Genomic DNA, 15,656 nt, shown 5'->3' on the forward strand with positions numbered 1-15,656 from the left:
TTCAAAACCTAAGTTTTATTTTACTGAAAAACAGGTGTGAAATTTGTGTTTTGATCCCTGATAAATACTGCCCCCTAAAATATCATCACTGATATGTACATCCTGTATTGGTAAAGTTAAAGGTGAGCATATATCCCACTACTTCTTTAATAAGAACCTGGAAGGTTAATTATGACAAAAATCAAACTTTTGTCCAAGAGGCTACCATCAGACTATTTAACGTTACCAAAACTTAAAAGTCTAAAACATTAATTTTGAACATGATCATTAAGAAAAAACACAAAATCAGAGCAGTTTATTCTGGAAGCCTTTTTGAAACAGAAAACATATTTTCACTTCTGTTGTTCTCCTGAACTTCCGCCAAATTACTCAGTTTCAGATTTCAGCTACAGCATACCTTCACAGTTTTTCCATTATCATTCACAAACACTTGAATATGCTACTTTTCCCCACTCACAGTGGGGGGAGCTTCCCAAGTACTGGGCTGATACAGCTTATGTTCTGTACAGCAAACTCCTCCCTAAGTCCTTTTTCCTTGTGTCCTGTTCTCAATGTCTTCTCCCTTTCCACCAGCAGAGAATAGTTGTTACCCTTGCCTGGTTTGGTATTTCTATAAGCATGACTCCCCTGCAGATCTCCAGCCCTTGTAAAGCAATGACTTCATAAGGCACTGAGCAGCACTAGACTTCTTTTGTAGGTAAGAAACAGAAGCTGAAAGGTAGTACACAAACCCCTGGAAATTATCACACTAGATGAGATTACTTGTCAATCTGGATCATCATTTATTCTTCAGCAGTAGCTAACAATAGCTACTTCAGAGGTAGTTTAATCAATTAAGATGACTGAACAGCAAGCCTTGGATGCTTCTGTCTAGTTTGCTATCAAAAGACAGAAGAAACATTAGGATGGCTATTCAATTCTATTCAGGTAATGAGCGAAAGCTTTATCTTCATTTCCTGAATCAAACCCACAGAAGAAAGGCAAAACATCCAAGCTTTAAGCTTTTATCTCTTCAGTAGGGACAGCCTGGCAAGTAAAGAAGAATGACTTTAATAGCCACTGCTGGAGGACAAGGAAGAAGAGATAAGCTGATGCTTTGAGAGGGAAAAAGAAGGGATCCCAGTTAGCTGAGAGAAGATGACAGCCTCTCCTAGAGATAGCATCTAGTGTCCCCTTGTACCACCTCAGGACAGGGATGGAAGATTATAGCTGCCTGATGTTGGGGTGGAAGCCAGCTGTCCTGCAGTAATTTCCAAGACCTTGCTTCTTCTGAAGCTCAGCGCTGCCAGTGTTGGACCATGCTAATCCAAAAAGCAGCTGTAGAGACGCTCTGCCCAACCTCCATGACACAGCAGGCATCCTACAGATCTTCAAAGGTTATTTTTTCGAAGGTGTTTGAAACAGGAGTCTCAAGTCATACAACACATAAGCAGCCATATACTAAACATCAGGCAGTAATCTACCAAGAAACTCAGCAAATACCATTCTTATTAAATAAATTGCTGTGGATTTGCTAAGTATTCTGTTAGGTGCTACTATTCAATGCACCCAAGCTCACTAATCTTTTACAAAAAAATATATTGGAACTACTTAGTATATTGTACTGCATTTCAAACTACATTAGGCAGAAGAACTGTATAAATACAGACATACAGCCTTCATAACCAGTAATACTTGCAACAACAAAATTTCATTGCAGGATAAAGCACTTAAATTCCTTCTCTAATTTTTCTAAAAATTAGAATTCCCACAAGCCAAAGATTTTCCATTCAAATGCAATAAAATCTGTGATAAAAGTAATGAATGAAGATAAAGCCAGCATTTGTCTTGCTGAAATGAAACACTAGTTGTCTGGAGGTGACAATTCAGCTTTAAGGTTAAAGTTGTTGCTTTTCAAGAGAAGGTTTTGTTCTGCTTGGAAGACAAAGCAGAAACTGAGGAGACTTCAGAGGTATTTAAGGTCTCTCTTCAAAAAAACCTCTAACATCACAGCATTTTACACACTTACAGAAGTAAATATTGTAACAGATAAGAGTCTATCCAGCATCCAACACAGAGTCCAGTAGATCCACTGAACTTGGAGAAAGTCCATTAAGTCAATGGTGGTCTTTTCACTGAGTTGGACTGCCCCAGGTTAATATATAGCTAGCAAGAAAAAAAGATTATCTTTATGAAGGAAACAAAATTACATGGTTCAATTCCAAGTGAACAGATTAGCATTGTTCTCTATTGACGATCACCACCTTATTGCAAGAAGAATGAAAACAAGCCCTAAAAATCCTTTCTCAAACGGAGTGCGCTCCACTGGCAGGCTGAACCCAGAAAAGCTGCCAATGCCAAGGCACAAGCATGCAAGACAACTATAGCTGTATTAAAAGCAAGAGTTGCAGCAAGAAGGCAGAGGCAAGATTTACCCTGGTTCATAGCAAGAGGTGAAACTCGGTCTTCAGTGAGCTACCACCACCTATCAGCTTTTAGGCAAAAGATGCCTGCACCAGGGAAAGGTTCTTTACTCTCAGAGCTTAAGTACCAGGTTGTTTACTTATCCTTTTTCACTATAATACAGGAGTAGTTAGGCTTGATGGATGCTGGGTTTAAATGCAAAATGATATCTACAATGGGTGCCTTTTCTGATACACAGCAGCAGTTTTGTTTGCTGTTACCAGATCTGTATGAAGCACGCATGGAATTAAACAATTCATAAAAAAGGAAAACTCTAAGACTGGTTCCTCATTTTGTAACTGATTCAATAAGCAAACAAAATCTTCTATCAGTTTAATGAATCTTGTAGCAATATACAAGCAGTTCAAGCTAAACAATTCCTATAGTCAGTACTATCATAGATGCATTTTAACATTATGACTACACATGTAAAATGTACGAAAAGAATATTACTATTAATATGCAAAACCATTATGCATTAAGATACAGACTAGCTCTGTATGAATACTGTAACTCTTAATGAAAACTGAATTTTAACAAGAGCAGTGAAAGCTATTTTTGTTCTACAAATGGATTCTCACCCATATAGAAACCCCTCACTGAAGACTAAATCAAAATTATTGCAAGTTTCTAAGAGCTATAAGGAAAATCATATCTGTTTTGCAGAAGGAAGGTATTGTCAGCATTCTGCCAATGTCCATGAAGCCTAAGCTAAGAATCACACATTTATAACTGCAAATATAGCCTTACATGGGATTTGTCTCCATCCAGGAATTCACCAGAAACACGCAAGTTATTTCTCGATCTACATTCATGAACATGCTGATGTTTGGTACATCCGTTGTTTTCAAGAAACACTGAAGCCAAAAAAAAGAAAGCATTCTTATGCCTTCAAAAGACATTTAACCACAAGGAAACAGCACCACATGACAAAGTGCACACCAAGAGGAAAATAATACACACATATGGATACAGGTAAGAGACTGAGCTCTTGAACGAAGAGACTGCACATAAAAATGTAAGGCAGTGCACACTGAGATCACATTCTTTACTCTGGTCAGATTCTATAGCAGCATTCTAAGTAGATACATATCCTAGGCTAATGGGAAAACATATGTACTAGTGCATCTGTTAGCCCAGGAGCAAGGTAAGGCTTTCCAGATCAGCTGGCTAATAAAGATTTGATAAAAATTCAAGCCCGCCTCCAATTATACTGGATTATAGAATGAACAGGAATATTGTTCACTCATCTCATTGAGCCTTCAGGATCCTGATATTTGGGATCAATGGTGCAATGATATTAAAAAGTAGACCCACATCACACTTTGAACAAGATCCTCTTTTTGCCTCTCCCAGTCAATACAGGACAGGAGATGTGTGGTCAAAACAGAAACCTGGCTGAGATCTTTTAAACATGCTCAGGAAAACAAGTCACCCACCACCTCATAAAACGGTGTTCCAGGTGTGGAGAACCAAGCTTTTCCTCCGAAGAGGATATTTCTACTTTCCTTCTGGCATGATTTAATAGAAACAATAAATCAGCAGGAACATGGAAAGTTTGTTTTCATGCTCTTTAGATGATAAAGAATAAGAAACATGCTTTCCAATTTCCTAAGTCCCCCAAACTTAATACTAATAAAGAAGTGAGCTATGTATCTGACACATGACATTGCTGAGCCTAAGGGTTTAACAGTTTCTTTTGTATTATACTCAGAATTAGACTCAAAATGAAAAATGAAAACAACAAAAACACCTGAATTGACTAAGAAAAATATATGACATGACCTAGTTTTAAATGAAAATATACTACTAAATGAGAAATTAAAAGGCAAACCTCCTTGTTGGCAAATTTCAATGTAAAGGGACAGAACAGGAACCAGCCTTCAATGTCCAAATAGTTTCTGTATGTTACAATAGGTTTTTCTGGCTGGTTTTTTTGGTTGTTTTTTGCCAGGGTGGCGGCGGGGGGGATTTACAGAGTAGGAGAGGAAGGATGTTATTTGTTTTTCTTGTTCTTGGTGTGTTGGTTTATTTGTTTGTTTGGTTTGGTTTTTTTTTATTGCCAAGGTTTGTATGGCTGGAGGAAAAATGTAATCCTAATTTTTCAGTTTACCCTATTTGGACAAAGTGCAGTCAAGACAGTATTAAGACTGCCACACAATTTGTGGTGGCAATGAGTTAGAAGCTTTGCAGAGAAAGTTAGTCCAAGTGGATTCTATAGGTTTCATCCTGGACATGCTGTTTGAGATGTGCCCATTCATCTCCTGAAGAACATAGCTACACATAATCATTCTCCTTGTTCAGTTTCTTTAAACTTGATTCACAGCTTCATCTCCCATTCAAACATCCCTCAAAAGTTTTTTTTCCTCTTAATTCTCAGGAAGTCTATACAAGGGTCAAGAGAAATTAACACATTTGGAATTAATGACTTCACCCCAAATCATCAGTTTTGCACATTAACTGTTTATGGGGGTTTTTTTTGCCTATTTCATTTATTTTTACCTTTGAAGTTGTTCTTCAGAGTATTTTAAACACAGTAATACTAACGTATGTGTTTTGAAACTCCTTTCCTAACAAGGTAGACATTTTTCTCACTTGTTTGAAACTCCATATATACATATTTAATGCTAAGTAATCACCTTTGTGCTCCCCAAGGTAAATAGACAAAGAGACTGCAGGATCATTAGTCATACAGATATAACTATACTTCAATAAACAAAAACCCAAGGGCCATTTTTTTTTTTTCATTAGATGCTCTCACATACCCACTTTGATGAACTGTGAGGATTCACATAGGGTAAGTGAAAAGCAATTCAATATAGGACACTGTAATAAAGGAACGAGTTTGAAATACATTATCTGTAAGGACAGAGAATGTCAAGGTTTATAAGCCAATATCAGCAGCATCTCCATTTCTGCAGGTATGATGTTATTTCATAACACTGTACTGCAGACAGGTCTTGAAAGAACTGTCTTTTTGCTTAAAAGTGGAGCACAAGAACAATTGTCTTCTACAGAGTCAAAATATCTGCTGATCTATCCTAATGGCAGGTTAAAAGTAATAGTCTCAGAACTATTTAACAACTTGTTTTACATTTACAGAGTGCTCTGACTAAAATGAGTCTTGAAATAAATTCAACTAGAGGATTCCCGAGTGGATTTTAGAAGCAAGCCCTGTTCCAAAGTTCTACTAGTAGCACTCAAGCAACTGAAGCAAGCAGGTAACGTTAGCATCAAACACGTGCCCAGGCTCCAAATAGCAGAACTATATGTCAGGACTGAGACCTGCGGAGTTTTGAGTGAGGTAGGTTAGGCAGCTGGAAATACTTGATTCAGCCTGTTCAGAAAATTACATCTGGCTCAAGCTCTTGTCTCTGCAAGTGCTGACTGTAACTCCAAGCAACAACAGCAATATAACAGCATTAAGTCTGGGACACATTTACAAAATGCACACACACAGATATATATATAAAAATTACAGGTGCTCAAGGCTTCCAAGCAGTTCTGCTCCATCAAATTTTCTGGCTTTTGGCAATGTGAGAAACAGCTTTTTTGCTTGATTTCTTGCTGTTCTCCAATTTACAAACTCCCCAGGGGTACTAAACCAATATTTGGAATGAACCCTAATTGTGGGAGATAAGGTGAAATAGATGTAAAGAAAGGCTTGCAGGATGAACAATAGAAGAGGACAGTCTGAAAGACCAGAATCATTTGCACTTCAAAATATCAACAACATTTTTCTTGTTACTGCAGTGGTCATTGGCAATTAAGTATTAGAATAGTAATTAGCTGAATAACAAACACTTCTCTATTAGCAAACTCAACTACAGTCAATGCCAAATTCACTATTGAATATATTGAACTTAAAGATGTGAATTGATGAATTGGTGTCTTCCTGTTGTTACATTTGCATAGAACCACATATTTATGACTAGATTTCTTTTCTAGGAAGCAATTTGCTACACCTGTTTTTAAGGCTATTTAACATAAGAAACCTTTCCATTCATCCTGGATCCTTAAGGCTACCCTTCCTAACAGACAGCAAAACCAAAACTTACTTTCATTTAAGTTGCTTTTAAACATGACCTAAAAGAACAGAGACAACATGAAATAAAAATGTAAGAAAGATTAAAGGACATAAGAAGTCCTTCAGCAGACAGGTGAAAAAAAATCTTTCATCCTTGTAGAAGGAGGTTACATCCTTCTCCACACAAACCACTAACAAGGTCAAAGTAATCTGAGCTTTAAGGTGTCACACCAACGGCTGTTCGAGTAAGTGCTGCAGCTCATATTCCCAAGTAGTTGTTTACAAGTCTCCAACAAGGGATGTTTACAGCTTTCTCAATATCACTGCCTGTAACATGTCAGCAGTGTCTGAGAGATAAGGAGAGATTATCATTAAGGTCCCTTCCAACCCAAACCATTCTATGATTCTATAATTTTATCTAAGACTTAACATTCAGATGCAAGAAGGTAAACTATCTAATGTATTACCACAAAGGCTTTTCTCCATCTGAAAAAAAAAACGTATTTAAATTCAACACATCAAGCCAGAATATGTGCATACTTTGCAATTTAAAAAGAAATAACTTCAATAACAGTAAAATGACTGTTTCTCAAAAGAACATTTTGCTGTGTTATCTATGAATGAAATATTGGGGGTTTTAGCCTTCCCTTCTTATACTAGTTTTATCTCAGATATTTGTCATGATTCAAAGGATAACTAAGAAATTATACAAATGTAACCAAAAAATACAGCAAGATAAAGTTATTAGTCCTTATGTTCTTTACACCAACTGAAAAACTTGAAGACATGTTTTAACAGATTAAAACACAGGCTTTCTTTTTTTAGCATCGATACACATCTAACAGTAACAGAAGCATGGACATAATGAAACCATTCATTATAGTGCAAATAACATCCTTGATGCCAATCACCAATACAAGAGATTTATTGCATGGAAATTATTCATACATTTTAGTTAAGTATTGCAATGTAAATAAAACAAAACCAATATGAAGCAGATCAAACCCAGTAAGACTAGACTTTTAAAAAACCTGCAGGAAATGAATGACTTCTAATGTTTGGATTTTACTGGTTCCACCCATCCCCCCCAGTATCCTTCATTACATCAACAAATCACTGCAAAATTGTTTAATCTATATTTAAATAAACAAAAAACACACCTGCTTTGAATAACTGTACTAAACAGTCATCAGAAATCCAAAGTTATGTGTGAGAGGTTCAGAAGGGCATACATACATACATTCTGCAACAAACTGTTTTACTGACATTTATAATGTCAAATTTTGCCAATCAGGATGTGGCAGCAGTTAACTGGCTTCACAAGTAATTCCACAACAGTAACAGACATAGCAGGAGGCATTGCAGAGAGTGGACTTACGTCCTACACACCATTAAGACTACAAATGCATTTTCAACTTGAGGTATTTCCAGATGCAGCCCAACAGAAAAAGCCCAGCCCTGGCTAGAGGGGCAGCTCCACTTTCAGGATACAGGATGCTCACAACTTCACCCTTCTGCCCTGTGCAGCACCACTGCTGTGCACACTTGCTGCTGAAACAGAAGGGCTATAAGCACAAGAGCAGTATCGAGCAACACCATGAAGCATCACTAATCCTCCTACTGGGGAAACATTCCCTTGCCTCTTCCTCCCTCACTAGTTTAGTATTTCCATAAGCTCAAAAGGAGTCGCACTCACTAAATGGCTCAGATCACAGCAGCTGGACAGGCCAGACCTGCACACAAAAAACACAGATCCAGAAGCAAGACAGTTATCTACTCAGAAGTATTATTAAAAAGGTAACTTTGCTCCCAGCAGTTTAAAGGGAGAAGAGCAAAAGCCTCTCCATTTCAACCAATAATTCGGTGTAAGTCTTGTATGATTGTTTCAGTGTCAGAAATGCCCAGAATCTCCTCCAGAAAGCAATTTGTAAAGTAGTCTTGCAGGAAAAATAATTTATATTTTAAGTATTTTGGGATTTTCTTTTTCTGCAGAAAATTGTTTGGATTCGACAGAAGCAATATTAGCACCTGGCACTTTACAGACTGGTTTAACAACGTGCTGCCCTTCTCTCCAAAGTCTGACTAAGCCAAAACCAAACCCCTGGCCTTCTGAGTCCCCATATAAAGCTAAATCCATACACTTTACTCAGTTATGTTTCTGTGCATCCCATGCACGATTTCAATCCTCCTGAGAGCGGCCAGAACATAAGCACTGGTTACAGGAGGAAGCAGGATGAGAAGAGGCTGGCACAGCACATGCTGCAGTATCAGAGGAAGTAATCACAGCTGGGTGACTGCACAGGCCAGCCACAGCATCAACGTCTCTCTATCCACCCCCACTTTAGAGTTTTTACAAAGAAAACACGTCTTTTCACAACAGACCCAAGCTATAAGCCATTTAATTTACACGTTTCATTTAAAGCATGTGCATATACAATACTGTCCTTCATAAAGTAGCACCAAATGTTATGCAGAGGGTGCACCTTGGTAATTTGGGAACTACCAGCTCCATCTGGTTTTGTAGCCCTGGTGATGCCAAAGTGCACTAAGGTCACCAAAAGCCAAGCCCTGAGGATGCAACAGGGGCCTCTCCTCCTCAGACACCTTGGCATCACCAGGGATGCTCAAGCAGAATGCACACTGAACAAAGATCACTGAGGAAAGTAAAAGCTTTCCACTGCTATGAACACTGACCTCGATAAGGTAAGGAAAAATGACTCAGAAAAACTAAAGTGGCCAGAAAGACCAGCCCTGAAAAGCAGAACAAGTTTCAAACACTGAGAATTTCTGACACAGTACGAAAGGCAAACCTCTGAACTGCGGAATAGGTGCAGTGGTAACATAGCGCTATTCCTCACAAATAAACCCATTCTAAAGCAAACCGAGTTTTGACCAAAGCTGCAGCAATCATCCCCAGTTACAGCGAGAACGAAAGTGTCCAGTTAAACATATATTGCACCTATTAAATCAGCATAGTTACAACTCATACATTACTAATTACATCCCTAATGTATTCCAATACTTTCTAATTGTTTTGAAAGCATAGCGTTATGTAGTAACTTTGGAGAAAAAATGTTATTTTAATTCATTCAGTGTTAATATTTTGTATTTTTTAAGATATCTATTGCATGCTTGGTTTCTAAACTTTATATGACATTTGCATCTCAAAGTCACTGTGTTTCTATTCCTCAATTTCAGTTCAAATCTGGAATCTGAAGGTTTATGCATAGCTCTAAACTGGAAGAGAGAGATTATTGCATTGTTACCTCCAAGACAGCCAATAAATGACACCAGGAGCAGCTGTTTCCACAGCAGCAGCATCTTCAGTCACCTAAATCAGTAATTCTGGTTCAGTCTCCGGTGAACTGTTTGTTTTGTCTTCCAGGTGGCAAGGTTTAACCTGTTAAAAAGAACAAACAACATTTAATCCCATGATGATCCCTCAGAACCGGGTTCCCTGTTAATGCAATTTTAAAAGAAAATATAAAGTTCATAGAATCATAGAACCACCAGGCTGGAAAAGACCCACTGGATCATCGAGTCTTGACAGAACCTCTCATGTTCCTCTTTTTCCCTATGACTTAACACTCAACAGAATGGTACACATGTATCCTGTTTAGGTGTGGATACCAGGCGTTGGATATCATAGAATCATAGAATCACCAGGTTGGAAAAGACCCACCGGATCATCGAGTCCAACCATTCCTATCAAACACTAAACCACATTCTTCAGCACCTCGTCCACTCATCCCATAAACACCTCCAGGGAAGGTGACTCAACCACCACCCTGGGCAGCCTGTTCCAGTGCCCAATGACCCCTTCCGTGAAATATTTTTTCCACATGTCCAGTCTGAACCTCCCCTGGCAGAGCTTGAGGCCATTCCCTCTCATCCTGTCCCGTGTTACTTGGGAGAAGAAGCCAGCACCCTCCTCTCCACAACCTCCTTTCAGGTAGTTGTAGAGAGCAATGAGGTCTCCCCTCAGCCTCCTCTTCTCCAGGCTAAACAACCCCAGCTCTCGTGTCACACAATTCAACAGGAGTTGAGCTGACAAGCAAGTTGATTTTGTTGTTCCTACTTCTCACCAATCTCCAGCATTCATTTATTTGAAAGAAACAGTAGGTTTAAAGGAAGATGGAGTACGTGAAGTGCGATCATACACAAAGTAGAGTAGCGCAGTGCATTTGTCACAAGAAGAGCATGCATCTCAATAATTTAGGCCACACCCAATCCATTCCTTTTTTTTTCTTCCTCTCCATTGTTTTCCATACTAAATCTCTACTCCATACACAGAACAGCATTGCAGAAATCTAAAGAGAAAGATCTAGCAATCAAAAAACAGCCACCAGTGAGCACATCACACTCAAGTGCATCAGGTGTAACAACAGGCTATGAACTAATTTGCCAGTTTCTATTTCTACCTTTGCTACTGGCTAGATGATAAATGGTTTCCCACCGTCTCCTAGCCTAGGTATGACATTGTTATTTTACTCTTATTTTTTTAGGAAATAAAGCTTTACAGTGAATTTTCTGAAGTTGTATGACAACTGTGGCCTTTATATTTTGTCCATGTCACTTTGACAGCATCCTCTTTCTTCAGAGAAAGGGTGGCTGGGCAAAATCTGAGGTTCTGCAGTACACAGACCAAATCAAATGGTTCCTTCTGGGATTAGGCTACGGATCAATGCACAAAAATATTAAGGTCAAGAAAACAATCATTAACTCTGAGAAGCCATATCAAAGATGTTTGAACTTACTTTTCCATGTGAACTGTATTTCACATTACAGTTCAAATTACACATTACATGTCTGAATTTCAAGCTAAGCATCCTAGAAAAAGATCACACACTGATACATCCCCACACTGTGACTTGCTAGAAGAGTTTCAGCTCCCTAGAAAACATCACATGGCCCTTTGCCACAAGAACCTTATCTTTTCACATTCTGTGATCTTGGCTCACACAGAGTACACCATCAGCTTCCCCAGCAAGTCACATGGTTTTGACAGCAGCATCCTCTCCTCTTTACTGCCAGAGGCATTGCTTTCAGATTCTTTTCACATTTCTAAATCAGAAAATGAGAAAAAACAACCCCCACCTTCTTATCAAGTAACAGATATTGATCACTCAGCAGGTATCTGCTGCCAGCAAAGCAGGTACCGGAAGGATGCTTACTGTAGGGGCAAAGCAATTCCCAAGTACCTAAATATGGAGAAGGAGAGGGGAGTATCCCACCACTAGGCAGCTTTCCAGATCAAACAGTTTGAGGAACCACACACAGTTCTCACAGACGAAGATCTCAAGAAGTTTATCATATGCAACTAAAACATTAACAGTTTCCAAAAGTAGTCATGTAAGCACAACAAATTCTGTTAAGTTCTGTTCTCATGTTAAGAAACACACCACAGTGCTTTAGCAAAATCCTAACTCTTCCTTTTCCTGAAGCCAAAAAAACTGAGGTCAGATGCACCTACTGAGGAGATCACATGGAGGAAGGCGGAAACCTGTTTTGTATCATATCTGTAGTTCAAGACCTTTCCCCCAACCCAGGAAATGAGAAAAACGATGTTTGGTCAAACTGAAAATTTGGGTTTGGTCACTCCCCACCACCACCCCGTGTTCCCAAGGGCCATCTGAAAGGTCATACATGGTCAGACCCAGAACCAGAGGCAGGACAACCAAATACCCATTCAGGACACAGCTCCATCCATGCTCCTGAGGATCAGCTGCTCCTGCAGCCATCAGAAGCCACAGCTGTGCCAGTGCCACACCAGCCTGGCATAACAGCTTATCAGGACACCCTTGTTTGGGGCTGCAATACTAAATCTTGACTAAGCATCACCATCCCAGTCCACAGGAATGAGCCAGTTTTATAGCTGTAACATTTGCCCTGAGAAGCAAGGATATCCAGAAGGTAAAGGGGAGGAGGTGGAGCAGGAATACTGAAGTAGGTCACACTTATATCAGCCTTCTAGCAATCTTACAAGGAAGGAAAGGAAAAACAGAAGGAAAAGCTAAATTAATTTGATTTTGCTCTTTAAGTGCTCTGGGCAAAACAGAACATAATAGATATATTTCAGGCAAGAAAAAAGTACTTTGGTAGAAGCTAAAAAAATTGAAAAGTTTTATATATGGGTGTAAAATAAAAAATACATCCCAACCTCTGCCTGCATTATATTTTAATAAATTTGAATATCTAAAAGTAAATAGTAGTTATCAGGTAGACAACCTTGTATGATTTAAGTTACTTAAAATGCTTCACTTTGTCTCTTCTGTAATATTTTGCTCATTTAGGATCTATTCCTAAACATCCAAAAATTCATTTTTAAAAGATGACACACGGTAGTGTTCACATGTGTAGTTTTAAGCCAGATAAACATATCCTTATGATCAATAACAGGTCAGTTCTTCACAAAGGAAGATGCAAATTCACACACACAACAATTTAACACCAGGCAGACAAAGTATACAATTCTTTAAATTTTTCCCTGGTACATTTTTGAGCAACAGCCTTCCCATTAAAGGCAGCAAAAAGGAGATTGCCTCTGCTGACACCATCCCAGCCTGCTGCCAATAGGGACCTAATGGGTTGCAAAGCATGATACCCAACCATGGGCTCCATATCCTCCCCCCTTCAGCACTCAAGTCAGATCTGCCAAACTGGAGGATGGTATTAGGCTGTCGATAGACTCTCAGGGAAGATCTGTCACTGGAGTACGCAAGTTGCTTTGAAATTGCCCCAGACATCAAGTATCAAGCACCACTGCTGCTCAGCTTTACTGTCATCGTATTAATGTAAAAATCAGAATCCCATCACAGATAACAGAACAAAATCTATTCTATTAGAGGCTTTGAGTTACTCTTCATAATGCATATATCCTAATCATCTAGTACATGGATGCAATCTGTAAAGCTACTCACTACCAGTGCAGGGCTTCAAAATCAGACAACAATGCTAAGCATCTCTATCACTTTCAGAGCTCCTAGAGAATCCAATCCATTTTTCAGATCAACCGCGTTCAGAAAGAGGTGAAGAAGAGTACAAAAAAGTCCCAATTCCTTGACATTTGATCATAATATTTCAAATATATCATATCTTACAAATAGTGTAATGCGATACTAATAGCAAAGAATAATTCTACTTCCTCCTCATTTTGCAGAAGCAAAGGGGGCAGATCCATGTCATCATTTTGGTGTTTTTGGAAATGAACGGACTTAAGTTACCTCTACAGAAACTCAGCACTTCGTATTTAAAGGCCAGAAAGAATAAAGACAAACAACCCCTGTTACGGTTGGAAAAAGGCAGTAAACAAACAGAGTAACACCCACAAAATGTGTAAAAGGAGATGTATTTTTAAAGTGAGAAAGCTTTCTAGAATTAGACAGGGCTCTAGTTTGAGGAGAAGCAGAAGATATTTCCAAAGAGTAAGAAAGCAAACCTGTAGAGCAGTGCAAACATACCAGGAAAAAACAACAGATTTCATGGAATCACTAGGTTGGAAAAGACCCCCAGGATCATTGAGTCCAACCATTCCTATCAATCGCTAAACCATACCCCTCAGCACCTCATCCACCCGTCTTTTAAACACCTCCAGGGAAGGTGAATCAACCCCCTCCCTGGGCAGCCTCTGCCAGTGCCCAATGACCCTTTCTGTGATTTTTTTTTTCTGATGTCCAGCCTGAACCTCTATTTTGACTCTCAGATTAGCAAATCTTCACGAGTTCCTCCAAGAAGTCTGCTGAAGATAACCACAGGATAGCAAGAAAAAGCAAAACACCAGCAAAACAAACTATGTAGGATGAACGCACACACACATAAAAAATTCAACTTTATTTTCTTCCTTCAAAATTAGCTTTCCAAAACCTATGCACTTTGAGATCACATAATATAGCAAGTGACGGACAAGAATGCCTTAAACAAAAACTTAAGGAGAGGTTCAAGAGCCAGTAATTTTATTCAGTGACCTTAATTTTACTACCCAAAGTGTAAAAAGCAGTAGTTCCCCAAAGGCAGAATTTTTATTTCTATATATATAAGTGGAACTTGTCAGATGTGGCTGACAAGTTCAAGTATAACTTTGGGTTTTGAGCTGGAGGAATATGTTGAGTTTAAAGCAATCAAATTGCTGGAACCAAGGAGAGCTACAGGGACTGGAAACTTATTTTTCTGTATTGATCACAGACCACAAAACAGAAAATAAACTGATGAACTGACACTAGAGGTCAGCATATCTTTGCAAAGGGAAAGAATTGTTATCATCTCATCTTGATGAATTAAGAGATTAACATTCTAGTTAATAAGTCATCTAGTTAATAAGTCATCAGGGCATCATAAAACTGAGATGCACTGATTAGTGTGGAACATGCTTCAACAAATTCAAGAAGAAAATTACTAATTTGGGAGGGGAAACTGAAAATACTCATTTCTCATTTCTCTCAAAATTAAATTGCTTGCTGTAAAAAATTACCCAATTTACTTTACTTCAATGAGGAATACCTACATGGAGGACTCTCAGTTTCTACATCACATATCCAAACAACCATCTCTTAGCCCATATCCTAAGACTGACCAGAAAAAGGGCCATGATGAAAATATTCTAGCTTTGAAAAACGAAGTACGTAGTGAACATACACACTCAGTGAAAAGAAAATCCTTTAAAGATGCGCCAGTTGTAGGCTTTGAAAATGCAAAATACAACAAAATCTATAAGCACTACGTTTGCACATAATGATCTTTCTGTAATACTAGCTAATCTCTAGACTTTGTTTTGATATCAAGATAGCCCAGTTCACTGGGATCTGTCTCTAGTGAGATGAATCTAAGTCAAAAGTGCTAAAGATACATAGAAGTCTCAAGTCAAAGGCAGATCTATTCAATGCCAGAGCTTACCATATTTTTTTATGTTTAAAATGAAATTTTATATCTGTTATTTGTTCCATTGGATACATGGTGCCAGATCAAGAACTTGTACAGGATTTCTGTCATCTAAAGGAAAGAATTAATTCAACTCTTGACAACATCCAACAGGCAAATCTATAGATTAAAGTTACTCGAGTAATTTCACATTAGAGATTGGAAAGGATTTTCAAAAACAAAAAATCAGAGGAAATATTGAGCGTTGCAGAGCTAGTACTAGCAACACACTTCTGAAAGAAATGTAAATGCATCTAATAGACCTCAAAGGCTA

Source organism: Phaenicophaeus curvirostris, chromosome 11, assembly GCF_032191515.1.
Source record: "Phaenicophaeus curvirostris isolate KB17595 chromosome 11, BPBGC_Pcur_1.0, whole genome shotgun sequence".
Lineage (NCBI taxonomy): Eukaryota > Metazoa > Chordata > Aves > Cuculiformes > Cuculidae > Phaenicophaeus > Phaenicophaeus curvirostris.